The sequence below is a fragment of the Salminus brasiliensis genome, chromosome 22 (genome assembly GCF_030463535.1).
Source record: "Salminus brasiliensis chromosome 22, fSalBra1.hap2, whole genome shotgun sequence".
NCBI lineage: Eukaryota > Metazoa > Chordata > Actinopteri > Characiformes > Bryconidae > Salminus > Salminus brasiliensis.
Genome location: NC_132899.1, coordinates 31,838,750 through 31,852,904, shown reverse-complemented (window position 1 = coordinate 31,852,904; position 14,155 = coordinate 31,838,750). Strand labels below are relative to the sequence as shown.

At 40.1% G+C, this 14,155-nt stretch overlaps 47 non-coding genes across 47 annotated transcripts; all 47 read left to right on the top strand.

Moving 5' to 3' along the window:
- The first annotated feature begins 100 nt into the window (after positions 1-100).
- Positions 101-213, top strand: trnal-caa (transfer RNA leucine (anticodon CAA)). The gene is made up of 2 exons: positions 101-138; positions 168-213. It is a non-coding gene; the product is annotated as a tRNA-Leu (tRNA).
- Positions 214-352: 139 nt separating this feature from the next.
- On the top strand, positions 353-465 carry trnal-caa (transfer RNA leucine (anticodon CAA)). The gene is made up of 2 exons: positions 353-390; positions 420-465. It is a non-coding gene; the product is annotated as a tRNA-Leu (tRNA).
- Positions 466-854: 389 nt separating this feature from the next.
- On the top strand, positions 855-967 carry trnal-caa (transfer RNA leucine (anticodon CAA)). The gene is made up of 2 exons: positions 855-892; positions 922-967. It is a non-coding gene; the product is annotated as a tRNA-Leu (tRNA).
- A 137-nt stretch (positions 968-1,104) lies between these two features.
- trnal-caa (transfer RNA leucine (anticodon CAA)) lies at positions 1,105-1,217 on the top strand. Its single transcript has 2 exons — positions 1,105-1,142; positions 1,172-1,217. It is a non-coding gene; the product is annotated as a tRNA-Leu (tRNA).
- Positions 1,218-1,355: 138 nt separating this feature from the next.
- On the top strand, positions 1,356-1,468 carry trnal-caa (transfer RNA leucine (anticodon CAA)). The gene is made up of 2 exons: positions 1,356-1,393; positions 1,423-1,468. It is a non-coding gene; the product is annotated as a tRNA-Leu (tRNA).
- Positions 1,469-1,607: 139 nt separating this feature from the next.
- Positions 1,608-1,720, top strand: trnal-caa (transfer RNA leucine (anticodon CAA)). Its single transcript has 2 exons — positions 1,608-1,645; positions 1,675-1,720. It is a non-coding gene; the product is annotated as a tRNA-Leu (tRNA).
- Positions 1,721-1,858: 138 nt separating this feature from the next.
- Positions 1,859-1,971, top strand: trnal-caa (transfer RNA leucine (anticodon CAA)). Its single transcript has 2 exons — positions 1,859-1,896; positions 1,926-1,971. It is a non-coding gene; the product is annotated as a tRNA-Leu (tRNA).
- Positions 1,972-2,361: 390 nt separating this feature from the next.
- trnal-caa (transfer RNA leucine (anticodon CAA)) lies at positions 2,362-2,474 on the top strand. Its single transcript has 2 exons — positions 2,362-2,399; positions 2,429-2,474. It is a non-coding gene; the product is annotated as a tRNA-Leu (tRNA).
- Positions 2,475-2,611: 137 nt separating this feature from the next.
- trnal-caa (transfer RNA leucine (anticodon CAA)) lies at positions 2,612-2,724 on the top strand. The gene is made up of 2 exons: positions 2,612-2,649; positions 2,679-2,724. It is a non-coding gene; the product is annotated as a tRNA-Leu (tRNA).
- A 138-nt stretch (positions 2,725-2,862) lies between these two features.
- trnal-caa (transfer RNA leucine (anticodon CAA)) lies at positions 2,863-2,975 on the top strand. Its single transcript has 2 exons — positions 2,863-2,900; positions 2,930-2,975. It is a non-coding gene; the product is annotated as a tRNA-Leu (tRNA).
- A 138-nt stretch (positions 2,976-3,113) lies between these two features.
- Positions 3,114-3,226, top strand: trnal-caa (transfer RNA leucine (anticodon CAA)). The gene is made up of 2 exons: positions 3,114-3,151; positions 3,181-3,226. It is a non-coding gene; the product is annotated as a tRNA-Leu (tRNA).
- A 139-nt stretch (positions 3,227-3,365) lies between these two features.
- trnal-caa (transfer RNA leucine (anticodon CAA)) lies at positions 3,366-3,478 on the top strand. Its single transcript has 2 exons — positions 3,366-3,403; positions 3,433-3,478. It is a non-coding gene; the product is annotated as a tRNA-Leu (tRNA).
- Positions 3,479-3,867: 389 nt separating this feature from the next.
- trnal-caa (transfer RNA leucine (anticodon CAA)) lies at positions 3,868-3,980 on the top strand. Its single transcript has 2 exons — positions 3,868-3,905; positions 3,935-3,980. It is a non-coding gene; the product is annotated as a tRNA-Leu (tRNA).
- A 138-nt stretch (positions 3,981-4,118) lies between these two features.
- On the top strand, positions 4,119-4,231 carry trnal-caa (transfer RNA leucine (anticodon CAA)). The gene is made up of 2 exons: positions 4,119-4,156; positions 4,186-4,231. It is a non-coding gene; the product is annotated as a tRNA-Leu (tRNA).
- A 139-nt stretch (positions 4,232-4,370) lies between these two features.
- Positions 4,371-4,483, top strand: trnal-caa (transfer RNA leucine (anticodon CAA)). The gene is made up of 2 exons: positions 4,371-4,408; positions 4,438-4,483. It is a non-coding gene; the product is annotated as a tRNA-Leu (tRNA).
- Positions 4,484-4,872: 389 nt separating this feature from the next.
- Positions 4,873-4,985, top strand: trnal-caa (transfer RNA leucine (anticodon CAA)). The gene is made up of 2 exons: positions 4,873-4,910; positions 4,940-4,985. It is a non-coding gene; the product is annotated as a tRNA-Leu (tRNA).
- A 138-nt stretch (positions 4,986-5,123) lies between these two features.
- On the top strand, positions 5,124-5,236 carry trnal-caa (transfer RNA leucine (anticodon CAA)). The gene is made up of 2 exons: positions 5,124-5,161; positions 5,191-5,236. It is a non-coding gene; the product is annotated as a tRNA-Leu (tRNA).
- A 138-nt stretch (positions 5,237-5,374) lies between these two features.
- trnal-caa (transfer RNA leucine (anticodon CAA)) lies at positions 5,375-5,487 on the top strand. Its single transcript has 2 exons — positions 5,375-5,412; positions 5,442-5,487. It is a non-coding gene; the product is annotated as a tRNA-Leu (tRNA).
- Positions 5,488-6,379: 892 nt separating this feature from the next.
- Positions 6,380-6,492, top strand: trnal-caa (transfer RNA leucine (anticodon CAA)). The gene is made up of 2 exons: positions 6,380-6,417; positions 6,447-6,492. It is a non-coding gene; the product is annotated as a tRNA-Leu (tRNA).
- A 137-nt stretch (positions 6,493-6,629) lies between these two features.
- On the top strand, positions 6,630-6,742 carry trnal-caa (transfer RNA leucine (anticodon CAA)). Its single transcript has 2 exons — positions 6,630-6,667; positions 6,697-6,742. It is a non-coding gene; the product is annotated as a tRNA-Leu (tRNA).
- Positions 6,743-6,880: 138 nt separating this feature from the next.
- trnal-caa (transfer RNA leucine (anticodon CAA)) lies at positions 6,881-6,993 on the top strand. The gene is made up of 2 exons: positions 6,881-6,918; positions 6,948-6,993. It is a non-coding gene; the product is annotated as a tRNA-Leu (tRNA).
- A 138-nt stretch (positions 6,994-7,131) lies between these two features.
- trnal-caa (transfer RNA leucine (anticodon CAA)) lies at positions 7,132-7,244 on the top strand. Its single transcript has 2 exons — positions 7,132-7,169; positions 7,199-7,244. It is a non-coding gene; the product is annotated as a tRNA-Leu (tRNA).
- Positions 7,245-7,383: 139 nt separating this feature from the next.
- Positions 7,384-7,496, top strand: trnal-caa (transfer RNA leucine (anticodon CAA)). The gene is made up of 2 exons: positions 7,384-7,421; positions 7,451-7,496. It is a non-coding gene; the product is annotated as a tRNA-Leu (tRNA).
- Positions 7,497-7,633: 137 nt separating this feature from the next.
- On the top strand, positions 7,634-7,746 carry trnal-caa (transfer RNA leucine (anticodon CAA)). The gene is made up of 2 exons: positions 7,634-7,671; positions 7,701-7,746. It is a non-coding gene; the product is annotated as a tRNA-Leu (tRNA).
- A 138-nt stretch (positions 7,747-7,884) lies between these two features.
- On the top strand, positions 7,885-7,997 carry trnal-caa (transfer RNA leucine (anticodon CAA)). Its single transcript has 2 exons — positions 7,885-7,922; positions 7,952-7,997. It is a non-coding gene; the product is annotated as a tRNA-Leu (tRNA).
- Positions 7,998-8,136: 139 nt separating this feature from the next.
- On the top strand, positions 8,137-8,249 carry trnal-caa (transfer RNA leucine (anticodon CAA)). The gene is made up of 2 exons: positions 8,137-8,174; positions 8,204-8,249. It is a non-coding gene; the product is annotated as a tRNA-Leu (tRNA).
- A 389-nt stretch (positions 8,250-8,638) lies between these two features.
- On the top strand, positions 8,639-8,751 carry trnal-caa (transfer RNA leucine (anticodon CAA)). The gene is made up of 2 exons: positions 8,639-8,676; positions 8,706-8,751. It is a non-coding gene; the product is annotated as a tRNA-Leu (tRNA).
- A 137-nt stretch (positions 8,752-8,888) lies between these two features.
- Positions 8,889-9,001, top strand: trnal-caa (transfer RNA leucine (anticodon CAA)). Its single transcript has 2 exons — positions 8,889-8,926; positions 8,956-9,001. It is a non-coding gene; the product is annotated as a tRNA-Leu (tRNA).
- A 139-nt stretch (positions 9,002-9,140) lies between these two features.
- On the top strand, positions 9,141-9,253 carry trnal-caa (transfer RNA leucine (anticodon CAA)). The gene is made up of 2 exons: positions 9,141-9,178; positions 9,208-9,253. It is a non-coding gene; the product is annotated as a tRNA-Leu (tRNA).
- Positions 9,254-9,391: 138 nt separating this feature from the next.
- Positions 9,392-9,504, top strand: trnal-caa (transfer RNA leucine (anticodon CAA)). Its single transcript has 2 exons — positions 9,392-9,429; positions 9,459-9,504. It is a non-coding gene; the product is annotated as a tRNA-Leu (tRNA).
- Positions 9,505-9,642: 138 nt separating this feature from the next.
- Positions 9,643-9,755, top strand: trnal-caa (transfer RNA leucine (anticodon CAA)). Its single transcript has 2 exons — positions 9,643-9,680; positions 9,710-9,755. It is a non-coding gene; the product is annotated as a tRNA-Leu (tRNA).
- Positions 9,756-9,894: 139 nt separating this feature from the next.
- On the top strand, positions 9,895-10,007 carry trnal-caa (transfer RNA leucine (anticodon CAA)). Its single transcript has 2 exons — positions 9,895-9,932; positions 9,962-10,007. It is a non-coding gene; the product is annotated as a tRNA-Leu (tRNA).
- A 137-nt stretch (positions 10,008-10,144) lies between these two features.
- trnal-caa (transfer RNA leucine (anticodon CAA)) lies at positions 10,145-10,257 on the top strand. Its single transcript has 2 exons — positions 10,145-10,182; positions 10,212-10,257. It is a non-coding gene; the product is annotated as a tRNA-Leu (tRNA).
- Positions 10,258-10,394: 137 nt separating this feature from the next.
- trnal-caa (transfer RNA leucine (anticodon CAA)) lies at positions 10,395-10,507 on the top strand. Its single transcript has 2 exons — positions 10,395-10,432; positions 10,462-10,507. It is a non-coding gene; the product is annotated as a tRNA-Leu (tRNA).
- A 139-nt stretch (positions 10,508-10,646) lies between these two features.
- Positions 10,647-10,759, top strand: trnal-caa (transfer RNA leucine (anticodon CAA)). The gene is made up of 2 exons: positions 10,647-10,684; positions 10,714-10,759. It is a non-coding gene; the product is annotated as a tRNA-Leu (tRNA).
- A 137-nt stretch (positions 10,760-10,896) lies between these two features.
- Positions 10,897-11,009, top strand: trnal-caa (transfer RNA leucine (anticodon CAA)). Its single transcript has 2 exons — positions 10,897-10,934; positions 10,964-11,009. It is a non-coding gene; the product is annotated as a tRNA-Leu (tRNA).
- Positions 11,010-11,147: 138 nt separating this feature from the next.
- Positions 11,148-11,260, top strand: trnal-caa (transfer RNA leucine (anticodon CAA)). The gene is made up of 2 exons: positions 11,148-11,185; positions 11,215-11,260. It is a non-coding gene; the product is annotated as a tRNA-Leu (tRNA).
- A 139-nt stretch (positions 11,261-11,399) lies between these two features.
- On the top strand, positions 11,400-11,512 carry trnal-caa (transfer RNA leucine (anticodon CAA)). Its single transcript has 2 exons — positions 11,400-11,437; positions 11,467-11,512. It is a non-coding gene; the product is annotated as a tRNA-Leu (tRNA).
- A 137-nt stretch (positions 11,513-11,649) lies between these two features.
- Positions 11,650-11,762, top strand: trnal-caa (transfer RNA leucine (anticodon CAA)). Its single transcript has 2 exons — positions 11,650-11,687; positions 11,717-11,762. It is a non-coding gene; the product is annotated as a tRNA-Leu (tRNA).
- A 139-nt stretch (positions 11,763-11,901) lies between these two features.
- On the top strand, positions 11,902-12,014 carry trnal-caa (transfer RNA leucine (anticodon CAA)). Its single transcript has 2 exons — positions 11,902-11,939; positions 11,969-12,014. It is a non-coding gene; the product is annotated as a tRNA-Leu (tRNA).
- A 139-nt stretch (positions 12,015-12,153) lies between these two features.
- Positions 12,154-12,266, top strand: trnal-caa (transfer RNA leucine (anticodon CAA)). Its single transcript has 2 exons — positions 12,154-12,191; positions 12,221-12,266. It is a non-coding gene; the product is annotated as a tRNA-Leu (tRNA).
- A 137-nt stretch (positions 12,267-12,403) lies between these two features.
- trnal-caa (transfer RNA leucine (anticodon CAA)) lies at positions 12,404-12,516 on the top strand. Its single transcript has 2 exons — positions 12,404-12,441; positions 12,471-12,516. It is a non-coding gene; the product is annotated as a tRNA-Leu (tRNA).
- A 388-nt stretch (positions 12,517-12,904) lies between these two features.
- trnal-caa (transfer RNA leucine (anticodon CAA)) lies at positions 12,905-13,017 on the top strand. The gene is made up of 2 exons: positions 12,905-12,942; positions 12,972-13,017. It is a non-coding gene; the product is annotated as a tRNA-Leu (tRNA).
- A 139-nt stretch (positions 13,018-13,156) lies between these two features.
- Positions 13,157-13,269, top strand: trnal-caa (transfer RNA leucine (anticodon CAA)). Its single transcript has 2 exons — positions 13,157-13,194; positions 13,224-13,269. It is a non-coding gene; the product is annotated as a tRNA-Leu (tRNA).
- Positions 13,270-13,406: 137 nt separating this feature from the next.
- On the top strand, positions 13,407-13,519 carry trnal-caa (transfer RNA leucine (anticodon CAA)). The gene is made up of 2 exons: positions 13,407-13,444; positions 13,474-13,519. It is a non-coding gene; the product is annotated as a tRNA-Leu (tRNA).
- A 138-nt stretch (positions 13,520-13,657) lies between these two features.
- Positions 13,658-13,770, top strand: trnal-caa (transfer RNA leucine (anticodon CAA)). The gene is made up of 2 exons: positions 13,658-13,695; positions 13,725-13,770. It is a non-coding gene; the product is annotated as a tRNA-Leu (tRNA).
- Positions 13,771-13,909: 139 nt separating this feature from the next.
- trnal-caa (transfer RNA leucine (anticodon CAA)) lies at positions 13,910-14,022 on the top strand. Its single transcript has 2 exons — positions 13,910-13,947; positions 13,977-14,022. It is a non-coding gene; the product is annotated as a tRNA-Leu (tRNA).
- The last annotated feature ends 133 nt before the right edge of the window (positions 14,023-14,155 follow it).

The following is a 14,155-nucleotide window of genomic DNA, read 5'->3' as shown; positions in this document are numbered from 1 at the left end:
ATAAGCTTGAAAACATCCTTAGAAGGATCAGTTTGTTCCGCTCAAGGTTTAATAACAGTTATCTATGTATCAAAGTCTGAAAGAAGTGGTCAGTCTTTATGTCAGAATGGCTGAGAGGTCTAAGGTGCCAGACTCAAGATTGATGAATCTTCTCACAAGCTGGAGGTTTCTGGTCTCCAAATGGAGGCGTGGGTTCAAATCCCACTTCTGACAAGCATTTTCAAATCAGGCTTTTACCTGATTTACTTAGAGTAGTCTTGAAAATGTCTTTAAAAGGAATAGTTTTTTCAATCTGAATGTGTTATCAGAAATATCTCTGTATCAAAGTCTGAAAGAAGAGGCAAGTCTTTATGTCAGAATGGCCGAGTGGTCTAAGGCGCCAGACTCAAGGTTGATGTACCTTCTCAGAAGCTGGAGGTTTCTGGTCTCCAAATGGAGGCGTGGGTTCAAATCCCACTTCTGACAAACTTTTTAACATGAGCATTTTCTAAATTGTATGTTGAGTAAGCTTGAAAACATCCTTAGAAGGATCAGTTTTTCCATTCATGGTTTAATAATAGTTATCCATGTATCAAAGACTGAAAGAAGGGGTCATTCTTTACGTCAGAATGGCCGAGCGGTCTAAGGTGCCAGACTCAAGGGTGATGTATCTTCTCAGAAGCTGGAGGTTTCTGCTCTCCAAATGGAGGCGTGGGTTCAAATCCCACTTCTTACAGGCGTTTTCAAATCAGGCTTTTACCTGATTTACTTCGAGTAGTCTTGAAAACGTCTTTAAAAGGAATAGTTTTTTCAATTTCAATGTGTTATCAGAAATATCTCTGTATCAAAGTCTGAAAGAAGAGGCAAGTCTTTATGTCAGAATGGCCGAGCGGTCTAAGGCGCCAGACTCAAGGTTGATATACCTTTTTAGAAGCTGGAGGTTTCTGGTCTCCAAATGGAGGCGTGGGTTCAAATCTCACTTCTGACACAATTTTTCATATGAGTATTTTCTAAATTGTATGTTGAGTAAGCTTGAAAACATCCTTAGAAGGATCAGTTTTTCCATTCATGGTTTAATAACAGTTATCCATGTATCAAAGACTGAAAGAAGTGGTCAGTCTTTGTGTCAGAATGGCCGAGCGGTCTAAGGTGCCAGACTCAAGATTGATGAATCTTCTCACAAGCTGGAGGTTTCTGGTCTCCAAATGGAGGCGTGGGTTCAAATCCCACTTCTGACACAATTTTTCATATGAGCATTTTCTAAATTGTATGTTGAGTAAGCTTGAAAACATCCTTAGAAGGATCAGTTTGTTCCATTCAAGGTTTAATAACAGTTATCCATGTATCAAAGTCTGAAAGAAGTGGTCAGTTTTTATGTCAGAATGGCCGAGCGGTCTAACGCGCCAGACTCAAGATTGATGAATCTTCTCACAAGCTGGAGGTTTCTGGTCTCCAAATGGAGGCGTGGGTTCAAATCCCACTTCTGACAAGCGTTTTCAAATCAGGCTTTTACCTGATTTACTTCGAGTAGTCTTGAAAACGTCTTTATAAGGAATAGTTTTTTCAATTTCAATGTGTTATCAGAAATATCTCTGTATCAAAGTCTGAAAGAAGAGGCAAGACTTTACGTCAGAATGGCCGAGCGGTCTAAGGCGCCAGACTCAAGGTTGATGTACCTTCTCAGAAGCTGGAGGTTTCTGGTCTCCAAATGGAGGCGTGGGTTCAAATCCCACTTCTGACAAACTTTTTAACATGAGCATTTTCTAAATTGTATGTTGAGTAAGCTTGAAAACATCCTTAGAAGGATCAGTTTGTTCCATTCATGGTTTAAAAATAGTTATCCATGTATCAAAGACTGAAAGAAGGGGTCTTTCTTTACGTCAGAATGGCCGAGCGGTCTAAGGCGCCAGACTCAAGATTGATGAATCTTCTCAGAAACTGGAGGTTTCTGGTCTCCAAATGAAGGCGTGGGTTCAAATCCCACTTCTGACACAATTTTTCATATGAGCGTTTTCTAAATTGTATGTTGAGTAAGCTTGAAAACATCCTTAGAAGGATCAGTTATATCCATTCAAGGTTTAATAACAGTTATCTATGTATCAAAGTCTGAAAGAAGTGGTCAGTTTTTATGTCAGAATGGCCGAGCGGTCTAAAGCGCCAGACTCAAGATTGATGAATCTTCTCACAAGCTGGAGGTTTCTGGTTTCCAAACGGAGGCGTGGGTTCAGATCCCACTTCGGACAAGCATTTTCAAATCAGGCTTTTACCTGATTTACTTCGAGTAGTCTTGAAAACGTCTTTAAAAGGAATAGTTTTTTCAATTTCAATGTGTTATCAGAAATATCTCTGTATCAAAGTCTGAAAGAAGAGGCAAGGCTTTACGTCAGAATGGCCGAGCGGTCTAAGGCGCCAGACTCAAGGTTGATGTACCTTCTCAGAAGCTGGAGGTTTCTGGTGTCCAAATGGAGGCGTGGGTTCAAATCCCACTTCTGACAAACTTTTTAACATGAGCATTTTCTAAATTGTATGTTGAGTAAGCTTGAAAACATCCTTAGAAGGATCAGTTTTTCCATTCATGGTTTAATAATAGTTATCCATGTATCAAAGACTGAAAGAAGGGGTCATTCTTTACGTCAGAATGGCCGAGCGGTCTAAGGCGCCAGACTCAAGATTGATGAATCTTCTCACAAGCTGGAGGTTTCTGGTCTCCAAATGGAGGCGTGGGTTCAAATCCCACTTCTGACACAATTTTTCATATGAGCATTTTCTAAATTGTATGATGAGTAAGCTTGAAAACATCCTTAGAAGGATCAGTTTGTTCCATTCAAGGTTTAATAACAGTTATCCATGTATCAAAGACTGAAAGAAGGGGTCTTTTTTTACGTCAGAATGGCCGAGCGGTCTAAGGCGCCAGACTCAAGATTGATGAATCTTCTCAGAAGCTGGAGGTTTCTGGTCTCCAAATGGAGGCGTGGGTTCAAATCCCACTTCTGACACAATTTTTCACATGAGCGTTTTCTAAATTGTATGTTGAGTAAGCTTGAAAACATCCTTAGAAGGATCAGTTATATCCATTCAAGGTTTAATAACAGTTATCTATGTATCAAAGTCTGAAAGAAGTGGTCAGTTTTTATGTCAGAATGGCCGAGCGGTCTAAGGCGCCAGACTCAAGATTGATGAATCTTCTCACAAGCTGGAGGTTTCTGGTCTCCAAATGGAGGCGTGGGTTCAAATCCCACTTCTGACAAGCATTTTCAAATCAGGCTATTACCTGATCTACTTAGAGTAGTCTTGAAAACGTCTTTATAAGGAATAGTTTTTTCAATTTCAATGTGTTATCAGAAATATCTCTGTATCAAAGTCTGAAAGAAGAGGCAAGCCTTTACGTCAGAATGGCCGAGTGGTCTAAGGCGCCAGACTCAAGGTTGATGTACCTTCTCAGAAGCTGGAGGTTTCTGGTCTCCAAATGGAGGCGTGGGTTCAAATCCCACTTCTGACAAACTTTTTAACATGAGCATTTTCTAAATTGTATGTTGAGTAAGCTTGAAAACATCCTTAGAAGGATCAGTTTTTCCATTCATGGTTTAATAATAGTTATCCATGTATCAAAGACTGAAAGAAGGGGTCATTCTGTATGTCAGAATGGCCGAGCGGTCTAAGCCGCCAAACTCAAGGTTGATGTGCCTTCTCAGAAGCTGGAGGTTTCTGCTCTCCAAATGGAGGCGTGGGTTCAAATCCCACTTCTTACAGGAGTTTTCAAATCAGGCTTTTACCTGATTTACTTCGAGTAGTCTTGAAAACGTCTTTAAAAGGAATAATTTTTTCAATTTCAATGTGTTATCAGAAATATCTCTGTATCAAAGTCTGAAAGAAGAGGCAAGTCTTTATGTCAGAATGGCCAAGCGGTCTAAGGCGCCAGACTCAAGATTGATGAATCTTCTCAGAAGCTGGAGGTTTCTGGTCTCCAAATGGAGGCGTGGGTTCAAATCCCACTTCTGACACAATTTTTCATATGAGCGTTTTCTAAATTGTATGTTGAGTAAGCTTGAAAACATCCTTAGAAGGATCAGTTATATCCATTCAAGGTTTAATAACAGTTATCTATGTATCAAAGTCTGAAAGAAGTGGTCAGTTTTTATGTCAGAATGGCCGAGCGGTCTAAGGCGCCAGACTCAAGATTGATGAATCTTCTCACAAGCTGGAGGTTTCTGGTCTCCAAATGGAGGCGTGGGTTCAAATCCCACTTCTGACAAGCATTTTCAAATCAGGCTTTTACCTGATTTACTTAGAGTAGTCTTGAAAACGTCTTTATAAGGAATAGTTTTTTCAATTTCAATGTGTTATCAGAAATATCTCTGTATCAAAGTCTGAAAGAAGAAGCAAGACTTTACGTCAGAATGGCCGAGTGGTCTAAGGCGCCAGACTCAAGGTTGATATACCTTCTCAGAAGCTGGAGGTTTCTGGTCTCCAAATGGAGGCGTGGGTTCAAATCCCACTTCTGACAAACTTTTTAACATGAGCATTTTCTAAATTGTATGTTGAGTAAGCTTGAAAACATCCTTAGAAGGATCAGTTTTTCTATTCATGGTTTCAAAATAGTTATCCATGTATCAAAGACTGAAAGAAGGGGTCATTCTTTACGTCAGAATGGCCGAGCGGTCTAAGGCGCCAGACTCAAGGTTGATGTACCTTCTCAGAAGCTGGAGGTTTCTGGTCTCCAAATGGAGGAGTGGGTTCAAATCCCATTTCTTACAGGAGTTTTCAAATCAGGCTTTTACCTGATTTACTTCGAGTAGTCTTGAAAACGTCTTTAAAAGGAATAGTTTTTTCAATTTCAATGTGTTATCAGAAATATCTCTGTATCAAAGTCTGAAAGAAGAGGCAAGTCTTTATGTCAGAATGGCCGAGCGGTCTAAGGCGCCAGACTCAAGATTGATGAATCTTCTCACAAGCTGGAGGTGTCTGGTCTCCAAATGGAGGCGTGGGTTCAAATCCCAATTCTGACACAATTTTTCATATGAGTATTTTCTAAATTGTATGTTGAGTAAGCTTGAAAACATCCTTAGAAGGATCAGTTTGTTCCATTCAAGGTTTAATAACAGTTATCTATGTATCAAAGTCTGAAAGAAGTGGTTAGTTTTTATGTCGGAATGGCCGAGCGGTCTAAGGCGCCAGACTCAAGATTGATGAATCTTCTCAGAAACTGGAGGTTTCTGGTCTCCAAATGGAGGCGTGGGTTCAAATCCCACTTCTGACACAATTTTTTATATGAGCGTTTTCTAAATTGTATGTTGAGTAAGCTTGAAAACATCCTTAGAAGGATCAGTTTGTTCCATTCAAGGTTTAATAACAGTTATCTATGTATCAAAGTCTGAAAGAAGTGGTAAGTTTTTATGTCAGAATGGCCGAGTGGTCTAAGGCGCCAGACTCAAGGTTGATGTACCTTCTCAGAAGCTGGAGGTTTCTGGTCTCCAAATGGAGGCGTGGGTTCAAATCCCACTTCTGACAAACTTTTTAACATGAGCATTTTCTAAATTGTATGTTGAGTAAGCTTGAAAACATCCTTAGAAGGATCAGTTTTTCCATTCATGGTTTAATAATAGTTATCCATGTATCAAAGACTGAAAGAAGGGGCCGTTCTTTATGTCAGAATGGCCGAGCGGTCTAAGCCGCCAGACTCAAGGTTGATGTACCTTCTCAGAAGCTGGAGGTTTCTGCTCTCCAAATGGAGGCGTGGGTTCAAATCCCACTTCTTACAAGCGTTTTCAAATCAGGCTTTTTCCTGATTTACTTCGAGTAGTCTTGAAAACGTCTTTAAAAGAAATAGTTTTTTCAATTTCAATGTGTTATCAGAAATATCTCTGTATCAAAGTCTGAAAGAAGAGACAGGTCCTTATGTCAGAATGGCCGAGCGGTCTAAGGCGCCAGACTCAAGATTGATGACTCTTCTCACAAGCTGGAGGTGTCTGGTCTCCAAATGGAGGCGTGGGTTCAAATCACAATTCTGACACAATTTTTCATATGAGCATTTTCTAAATTGTATGTTGAGTAAGCTTGAAAACATCCTTAGAAGGATCAGTTTGTTCCATTCAAGGTTTAATAACAGTTATCTATGTATCAAAGTCTGAAAGAAGTGGTCAGTTTTTATGTCAGAATGGCCGAGCGGTCTAAAGCGCCAGACTCAAGATTGATGAATCTTCTCACAAGCTGGAGGTTTCTGGTTTCCAAATGGAGGCGTGGGTTCAGATCCCACTTCTGACAAGCATTTTCAAATCAGGCTTTTACCTGATTTACTTCGAGTAGTCTTGAAAACGTCTTTAAAAGGAATAGTTTTTTCAATTTCAATGTGTTATCAGAAATATCTCTGTATCAAAGTCTGAAAGAAGAGGCAAGGCTTTACGTCAGAATGGCCGAGCGGTCTAAGGCGCCAGACTCAAGGTTGATGTACCTTCTCAGAAGCTGGAGGTTTCTGGTCTCCAAATGGAGGCGTGGGTTCAAATCCCACTTCTGACAAACTTTTTAACATGAGGATTTTCTAAATTGTATGTTGAGTAAGCTTGAAAACATCCTTAGAAGGATCAGTTTTTCCATTCATGGTTTAATAATAGTTATCCATGTATCAAAGACTGAAAGAAGGGGTCATTCTTTACGTCAGAATGGCCGAGCGGTCTAAGGCGCCAGACTCAAGATTGATGAATCTTCTCACAAGCTGGAGGTTTCTGGTCTCCAAATGGAGGCGTGGGTTCAAATCCCACTTCTGACACAATTTTTCATATGAGCATTTTCTAAATTGTATTATGAGTAAGCTTGAAAACATCCTTAGAAGGATCAGTTTGTTCCATTCAAGGTTTAATAACAGTTATCTATGTATCAAAGTCTGAAAGAAGTGGTCAGTTTTTATGTCAGAATGGCCGAGCGGTCTAAGGCGCCAGACTCAAGGTTGATGTACCTTCTCAGAAGCTGGAGGTTTCTGGTCTCCAAATGGAGGCGTGGGTTCAAATCCCACTTCTGACAAACTTTTTAACATGAGCATTTTCTAAGTTGTATGTTGAGTAAGCTTGAAAACATCCTTAGAAGGATCAGTTTGTTCCATTCAAGGTTTAATAACAGTTATCTATGTATCAAAGTCTGAAAGAAGTGGTCAGTTTTTTTGTCAGAATGGTCGAGCGGTCTAAGGCGCCAGACTCAAGGTTAATGTACTTTCTCAGAAGCTGGAGGTTTCTGGTCCCCGAATGGAGGCGTGGGTTCAAATCCCACTTCTGACAAGCATTTTCAAATCAGGCTTTTACCTGATTTACTTAGAGTAGTCTTGAAAACGTCTTTAAAAGGAATAGTTTTTTCAATGTGAATGTGTTATCAGAAATATCTCTGTATCAAAGTCTGAAAGAAGAGGCAAGTCTTTATGTCAGAATGGCCGAGCGGTCTAAGGCGCCATACTCAAGGTTGATGTACCTTTTTAGAAGCTGGAGGTTTCTGGTCTCCAAATGGAGGCGTGGGTTCAAATCCCACTTCTGACACAATTTTTCATATGAGCATTTTCTAAATTGTATGTTGAGTAAGCTTGAAAACATCCTTAGAAGGATCAGTTTTTCCATTCATGGTTTAATAATAGTTATCCATGTATCAAAGACTGAAAGAAGGTGTCATTCTTTACGTCAGAATGGCCGAGCGGTCTAAGGCGCCAGACTCAAGATTGATGAATCTTCTCACAAGCTGGAGGTTTCTGGTCTCCAAATGGAGGCGTGGGTTCAAATCCCACTTCTGGCACACTTTTTCACATGAGCATTTTCTAAATTGTATGTTTAATAAGCTTGAAAACATCCTTAGAAGGATCAGTTTGTTCCACTCAAGGTTTAATAACAGTTATCTATGTATCAAAGTCTGAAAGAAGTGGTCAGTCTTTATGTCAGAATGGCTGAGAGGTCTAAGGTGCCAGACTCAAGATTGATGAATCTTCTCACAAGCTGGAGGTTTCTGGTCTCCAAATGGAGGCGTGGGTTCAAATCCCACTTCTGACAAGCATTTTCAAATCAGGCTTTTACCTGATTTACTTAGAGTAGTCTTGAAAACGTCTTTAAAAGGAATAGTTTTTTCAATCTGAATGTGTTATCAGAAATATCTCTGTATCAAAGTCTGAAAGAAGACGCAAGTCTTTATGTCAGAATGGCCGAGTGGTCTAAGGCGCCAGACTCAAGGTTGATGTACCTTCTCAGAAGCTGGAGGTTTCTGGTCTCCAAATGGAGGCGTGGGTTCAAATCCCACTTCTGACAAACTTTTTAACATGAGCATTTTCTAAATTGTATGTTGAGTAAGCTTGAAAACATCCTTAGAAGGATCAGTTTTTCCATTCATGGTTTAATAATAGTTATCCATGTATCAAAGACTGAAAGAAGGGGTCATTCTTTACGTCAGAATGGCCGAGCGGTCTAAGGTGCCAGACTCAAGGGTGATGTATCTTCTCAGAAGCTGGAGGTTTCTGCTCTCCAAATGGAGGCGTGGGTTCAAATCCCACTTCTTACAGGCGTTTTCAAATCAGGCTTTTACCTGATTTACTTCGAGTAGTCTTGAAAACGTCTTTAAAAGGAATAGTTTTTTCAATTTCAATGTGTTATCAGAAATATCTCTGTATCAAAGTCTGAAAGAAGAGGCAAGTCTTTATGTCAGAATGGCCGAGCGGTCTAAGGCGCCAGACTCAAGGTTGATATAACTTTTTAGAAGCTGGAGGTTTCTGGTCTCCAAATGGAGGCGTGGGTTCAAATCTCACTTCTGACACAATTTTTCATATGAGTATTTTCTAAATTGTATGTTGAGTAAGCTTGAAAACATCCTTAGAAGGATCAGTTTTTCCATTCATGGTTTAATAACAGTTATCCATGTATCAAAGACTGAAAGAAGTGGTCAGTCTTTGTGTCAGAATGGCCGAGCGGTCTAACGCGCCAGACTCAAGATTGATGAATCTTCTCACAAGCTGGAGGTTTCTGGTCTCCAAATGGAGGCGTGGGTTCAAATCCCACTTCTGACAAGCGTTTTCAAATCAGGCTTTTACCTGATTTACTTCGAGTAGTCTTGAAAACGTCTTTATAAGGAATAGTTTTTTCAATTTCAATGTGTTATCAGAAATATCTCTGTATCAAAGTCTGAAAGAAGAGGCAAGACTTTACGTCAGAATGGCCGAGCGGTCTAAGGCGCCAGACTCAACGTTGATGTACCTTCTCAGAAGCTGGAGGTTTCTGGTCTCCAAATGGAGGCGTGGGTTCAAATCCCACTTCTGACAAACTTTTTAACATGAGCATTTTCTAAATTGTATGTTGAGTAAGCTTGAAAACATCTTTAGAAGGATCAGTTTGTTCCATTCATGGTTTAAAAATAGTTATCCATGTATCAAAGACTGAAAGAAGGGGTCTTTCTTTACGTCAGAATGGCCGAGCGGTCTAAGGCGCCAGACTCAAGATTGATGAATCTTCTCAGAAGCTGGAGGTTTCTGGTCTCCAAATGAAGGCGTGGGTTCAAATCCCACTTCTGACACAATTTTTCATATGAGCGTTTTCTAAATTGTATGTTGAGTAAGCTTGAAAACATCCTTAGAAGGATCAGTTATATCCATTCAAGGTTTAATAACAGTTATCTATGTATCAAAGTCTGAAAGAAGTGGTCAGTTTTTATGTCAGAATGGCCGAGCGGTCTAAAGCGCCAGACTCAAGATTGATGAATCTTCTCACAAGCTGGAGGTTTCTGGTCTCCAAATGGAGGCGTGGGTTCAAATCCCACTTCTGACAAGCATTTTCAAATCAGGCTTTTACCTGATTTACTTAGAGTAGTCTTGAAAACGTCTTTAAAAGGAATAGTTTTTTCAATTTCAATGTGTTATCAGAAATATCTCTGTATCAAAGTCTGAAAGAAGAGGCAAGGCTTTACGTCAGAATGGCCGAGCGGTCTAAGGCGCCAGACTCAAGGTTGATGTACCTTCTCAGAAGCTGGAGGTTTCTGATCTCCAAATGGAGGCGTGGGTTCAAATCCCACTTCTGACAAACTTTTTAACATGAGCATTTTCTAAATTGTATGTTGAGTAAGCTTGAAAACATCCTTAGAAGGATCAGTTTTTCCATTCATGGTTTAATAATAGTTATCCATGTATCAAAGACTGAAAGAAGGGGTCATTCTTTACGTCAGAATGGCCGAGCGGTCTAAGGCGCCAGACTCAAGATTGATGAATCTTCTCACAAGCTGGAGGTTTCTGGTCTCCAAATGGAGGCGTGGGTTCAAATCCCACTTCTGACAAACTTTTTAACATGTCATTTTCTAAGTTGTATGTTGAGTAAGCTTGAAAACATCCTTAGAAGGATCAGTTTGTTCCATTCAAGGTTTAATAACAGTTATCTATGTATCAAAGTCTGAAAGAAGTGGTCAGTTTTTATGTCAGAATGGCCGAGCGGTCTAAGGCGCCAGACTCAAGGTTAATGTACCTTCTCAGAAGCTGGAGGTTTCTGGTCCCCGAATGGAGGCGTGGGTTCAAATCCCACTTCTGACAAGCATTTTCAAATCAGGCTTTTACCTGATTTACTTCGAGTAGTCTTGAAAACGTCTTTAAAAGGAATAGTTTTTTCAATGTGAATGTGTTATCAGAAATATCTCTGTATCAAAGTCTGAAAGAAGAGACAAGTCTTTATGTCAGAATGGCCGAGCGGTCTAAGGCGCCATACTCAAGGTTGATGTACCTTTTTAGAAGCTGGAGGTTTCTGGTCTCCAAATGGAGGCGTGGGTTCAAATCCCACTTCTGACACAATTTTTCATATGAGCATTTTCTAAATTGTATGTTGAGTAAGCTTGAAAACATCCTTAGAAGGATCAGTTTTTCCATTCATGGTTTAATAACAGTTATCCATGTATCAAAGACTGAAAGAAGGTGTCATTCTTTACGTCAGAATGGCCGAGCGGTCTAAGGCGCCAGACTCAAGATTGATGAATCTTCTCACAAGCTGGAGGTTTCTGGTCTCCAAATGGAGGCGTGGGTTCAAATCCCACTTCTGGCACACTTTTTCACATGAGCATTTTCTAAATTGTATGTTTAATAAGCTTGAAAACATCCTTAGAAGGATCAGTTTGTTCCACTCAAGGTTTAATAACAGTTATCTATGTATCAAAGTCTGAAAGAAGTGGTCAGTCTTTATGTCAGAATGGCTGAGAGGTCTAAGGTGCCAGACTCAAGATTGATGAATCTTCTCACAAGCTGGAGGTTTCTGGTCTCCAAATGGAGGCGTGGGTTCAAATCCCTCTTCTGACAAGCATTTTCAAATCAGGCTTTTACCTGATTTACTTAGAGTAGTCTTGAAAACGTCTTTAAAAGGAGTAGTTTTTTCAATGTGAATGTGTTATCAGAAATATCTCTGTATCAAAGTCTGAAAGAAGAGGCAAGACTTTACGTCAGAATGGCCGAGCGGTCTAAGGCGCCAGCCTCAAGGTTGATGTACCTTTTCAGAAGCTGGAGGTTTCTGGTCTCCAAATGGAGGCCTGGGTTCAAATCCCACTTCTGACAAACTTTTTAACATGAGCATTTTCTAAATTGTATGTTGAGTAAGCTTGAAAACATCCTTAGAAGGATCAGTTTTTCCATTCATGGTTTAATAATAGTTATCCATGTATCAAAGACTGAAAGAAGGAGCCATTCTTTACGTCAGAATGGCCGAGCGGTCTAAGGCGCCAGACTCAATGTTGATGTACATTTTCAGAAGCTGGAGGTTTCTGGTCTCCAAATGGAGGCGTGGGTTCAAATCCCAGTTCTGACAAGCATTTTCAAATCAGGCTTTTACCTGATTTACTTCGAGTAGTCTTGAAAACGTCTTTAAAAGGAATAGTTTTTTCAATTTCAATGTGTCATCAGAAATATCTATGTATCAAAGTCTGAAAGAAGTGGTCAGTCTTTATGTCAGAATGGCTGAGCGGTCTAAGGCGCCAGACTCAAGATTGATGAATCTTCTCACAAGCTGGAGGTTTCTGGTCTCCAAATGGAGGCGTGGGTTCAAATCCCGCTTCTGACAAGCATTTTCAAATCAGGCTTTTACCTGATTTACTTAGAGTAGTCTTGAAAACGTCTTTAAAAGGAATAGTTTTTTCAATGTGAATGTGTTATCAGAAATATCTCTGTATCAAAGTCTGAAAGAAGAGGCAAGTCTTTATGTCAGAATGGCCGAGCGGTCTAAGGCGCCAGACTCAAGGTTGATGTACCTTCTCAGAAGCTGGAGATTTCTGGTCTCCAAATGGAGGCGTGGGTTCAAATCCCACTTCTGACAAACTTTTTAACATGAGCATTTTCTAAATTGTATGTTGAGCAAGCTTGAAAACATCCTTAGAAGGATCAGTTTTTCCATTCATGGTTTAATAACAGTTATCCATGTATCAAAGACTGAAAGAAGGAGTCATTCTTTACGTCAGAATGGCCGAGCGGTCTAAGGCGCCAGACTCAAGATTGATGAATTTTCTCACAAGCTGGAGGTTTCTGGTCTCCAAATGGAGGCGTGGGTTCAAATCCCACTTCTGCCACAATTTTTCGTGTGAGCATTTTCTAAATTGTATGTTGAGTAAGCTTGAAAACATCCTTAGAAGGATCAGTTTTTCCATTCATGGTTTAATAATAGTTATCCATGTATCAAAGACTGAAAGAAGGGGCCGTTCTTTATGTCAAAATGGCCGAGCGGTCTAAGCCGCCAGACTCAAGGTTGATGTACCTTCTCAGAAGCTGGAGGTTTTTGGTCTCCAAATGGAGGCGTGGGTTCAAATCCCACTTCTGACAAACTTTTTAACATGAGCATTTTCTAAGTTGTATGTTGAGTAAGCTTGAAAACATCCTTAGAAGGATCAGTTTGTTCCATTCAAGGTTTAATAACAGTTATCTATGTATCAAAGTCTGAAAGAAGTGGTCAGTTTTTATGTCAGAATGGCCGAGCGGTCTAAGGCGCCAGACTCAAGGTTAATGTACCTTCTCAGAAGCTGGAGGTTTCTGGTCCCCGAATGGAGGCGTGGGTTCAAATCCCACTTCTGACAAGCATTTTCAAATCAGGCTTTTACCTGATTTACTTCGAGTAGTCTTGAAAACGTCTTTAAAAGGAATAGTTTTTTCAATGTGAATGTGTTATCAGAAATATCTCTGTATCAAAGTCTGAAAGAAGAGACAAGTCTTTATGTCAGAATGGCCGAGCGGTCTAAGGCGCCATACTCAAGGTTGATGTACCTTTTTAGAAGCTGGAGGTTTCTGGTCTCCAAATGGAGGCGTGGGTTCAAATCCCACTTCTGACACAATTTTTCATATGAGCATTTTCTAAATTGTATGTTGAGTAAGCTTGAAAACATCCTTAGAAGGATCAGTTTTTCCATTCATGGTTTAATAACAGTTATCCATGTATCAAAGACTGAAAGAAGGTGTCATTCTTTACGTCAGAATGGCCGAGCGGTCTAAGGCGCCAGACTCAAGATTGATGAATCTTCTCACAAGCTGGAGGTTTCTGGTCTCCAAATGGAGGCGTGGGTTCAAATCCCACTTCTGGCACACTTTTTCACATGAGCATTTTCTAAATTGTATGTTTAATAAGCTTGAAAACATCCTTTGAAGGATCAGTTTGTTCCACTCAAGGTTTAATAACAGTTATCTATGTATCAAAGTCTGAAAGAAGTGGTCAGTCTTTATGTCAGAATGGCTGAGAGGTCTAAGGTGCCAGACTCAAGATTGATGAATCTTCTCACAAGCTGGAGGTTTCTGGTCTCCAAATGGAGGCGTGGGTTCAAATCCCTCTTCTGACAAGCATTTTCAAATCAGGCTTTTACCTGATTTACTTAGAGTAGTCTTGAAAACGTCTTTAAAAGGAGTAGTTTTTTCAATGTGAATGTGTTATCAGAAATATCTCTGTATCAAAGTCTGAAAGAAGAGGCAAGACTTTACGTCAGAATGGCCGAGCGGTCTAAGGCGCCAGCCTCAAGGTTGATGTACCTTTTCAGAAGCTGGAGGTTTCTGGTCTCCAAATGGAGGCCTGGGTTCAAATCCCACTTCTGACAAACTTTTTAACATGAGCATTTTCTAAATTGTATGTTGAGTAAGCTTGAAAACATCCTTAGAAGGATCAGTTTTTCCATTCATGGTTTAATAATAGTTATCCATGTATCAAAGACTGAAAGAAGGAGCCATTCT